This window comes from Acanthopagrus latus, chromosome 12, assembly GCF_904848185.1.
Source record: "Acanthopagrus latus isolate v.2019 chromosome 12, fAcaLat1.1, whole genome shotgun sequence".
Lineage (NCBI taxonomy): Eukaryota > Metazoa > Chordata > Actinopteri > Spariformes > Sparidae > Acanthopagrus > Acanthopagrus latus.
Window position 1 is genome coordinate 19,495,687 of NC_051050.1, and position 2,669 is coordinate 19,498,355.

Consider the following 2,669-nt stretch of genomic DNA (forward strand, 5'->3'; position numbering starts at 1 on the left):
CATCATGTCTCTTCATCTTTCATTTTTTTGGTCAGTGTTTGGTTCTATCAGATTATTATTACTAGTTCATTGTTACTTCCTCCTAATTTCAAACACAGTACAACTCTCTCCAGTTGCATGTTTATTATGATTTGTACAGAACATCTTAGAAAAACAACTTCATATAACACTTAAAATGCACATAGTCATAATAAAACTGCCATACCAAGATAAATATAATTTGATACTAAGTTTTGAGGGAGCTTAACAACACGTCCTCTAAAGCCTGACCCTAAACAAGAAAAACAATTCAGTACAGAATTAATTACTTCATCATCCAGTGTGGGAGAAACTATGTTCTTTACAGTTGTTCCTTCTAGGACAGAATCTTTAAATAGAAAAAGATAATACAACGTGATTAGGTGAGAATAAAATATACAAAGTACAAAAAAAGTACTGATATATTAAAAGTACTAAAATCGACGGAAGCCGAGAGCGGCCATGGTTTTTTTCTTTTTCTTTTTTTTAATAAACACTGTTATCTCGTGATAACGACTTATTCGAACAAATTTATTTATTTATGTCGTTATCTCGATATAAAAAGGTTGTTTTCTCGTGATAATGAATTCATTTATTTTGTTATCTCGATATAAAAATGTTGTTTTCTCATGATAACGAATTAATTTATTTCATTATCTCGATATAACAAAGATTGTTATCTCGTGATAACAAATTAATTTATTTCATTATCTCGAGATAACAATCTTTGTTATGTCAAGATAACGAAATAAATTAAATTGTTATCACGAGAAAGCAATCTTTGTTATATCGAGATAACGAAATAAATTCATTTGTTATCACGAGAAAGCAATCTTTGTTATATCGAGATAACAAAATAATAAGTTCTTATCACAAGATAACAATCTTTGTTATATCGAGATAATGAAATAAATTAATTCGTTATTACGAGAAAACAACCTTTTTATATCGAGATAACGAAATAAATAAACTAGATTGTTTTCTAACAATTTGATTTATTTCGTTATCTTGATATAACAAAGATTGTTATCTTGTGATAAGGACTTATTATCTCGTTATCTCAAAATTAAAAAAGGTTGTTTTTTTTGTTATAACAAACTAATTTATTTCGTTATCCCAATATAACAAAGGTTGTTTTCTCTTGATAACAATTTATTTGGTTATCTTGATATAACAAAGATTGTTATCTTGTGATAGCGACTTATTATCTTGTTATCTCGAAATTAAAAAAGGTTGTTTTTTCGTTATAACAAATTAATATATTTCGTTATCCCGATATAACAAAGGTTGTTTTCTCGTGATAACAAATTAATTTATTTCGTTATCTTCATATAACAAAGGTTGTTTTCTCGTGATAACGAATTAATTATTAATGTGTTCGTCTTGATTTCAACCTACAGGAGCTGCCACAAACGGCTTCTGTAGCCAGCTGTAGCTGTAGCCTACCGGTAAGTTACACTTCACGTTAGTTTGTTTACTTGACTGGGATTATTTAGGGGCTACTGTTTAGCAGATGAGAGGCTGACAAACTCCCATCTATCCAGCTGCTTCAGCTAAGGTAACTAATAATAATAAATGTAGGCTAGCATTAACTTAGCAATGTAATACGAAACATAATTAAACATTTATTAATTCATTTAATATTACGGAACACATTATTAATTAATTTGTTGTCATGTCATGTCATGTCATTGTCCGTAACCGCTTATCCCTTTCCATGGGGTTGCGGGGTGTTGCTGCTGGAGCCAATTCCAGCCTTGTCTCAGGGCGAGGGCAGGGTACTCCCTGGACAAGTTAATTAATTTGTTATCATGAGAAAACAGTCTTTGTTATATGGAGATAACGAAATAAATTCATTTGTTATCACAAAAAAACAACCTTTGTTATATCGAGATAATTAGATAATAAGTCGTTATCATGAGATAACAGTGCATAAAAAAAAGAAAAACCCATGGCCATTCTTGGCTTCCGTAAAAAGCAATATGTTAAACAATAGAATATATAGACAATAGGTCTGAAACAGTCACTGTCAATACCTCATAACATCACATTTATCAGTGACAGAATGTGTTTGTTTTCCTTTTCCCTGTCAATGTTAAGTTTTTCCTCACTCAAATGGAGGGTCTAAGGATCAGAGGATGTCGTTCACTGTATAGATTGCAAAGCCGACTGTGGCAATGTGATTGTGATTTTTGGGGCTATATGAATAAAATGTATGTTCTCTATTAAGACTCTTGGCCCTTTGTCTTATTTTTCTACACGTTGAGCCCAAAATATACAGAAGAGGATTAGTGCCACATGTGAATCAGACTTTAAAGTCAGAATTCTGAGAATAAAAATGTTGCCCGAATCCTCATTTTTCTGTTATTGTCATTGCTTTTATGTATTTTCACACATAAAAGCAATGACAATAACAGAAAAATCCTTATATGTGAAAACCTACTTGTCAATAAACCTGATTCTGATTAGACTGATCAAACAGCATATAATTCCTAAAAAGAAAAGAACATTTTCACTGAGTACTTGTCATAATACAAAGTTTAAGAAAATTAAAAAAAAACCAATTATCATAGCAAACAGTAGGATGAACGCCCACTAGCAGTATAATACTGGAAATATATTAATGATGATGTTCTATCTACATGTGACCG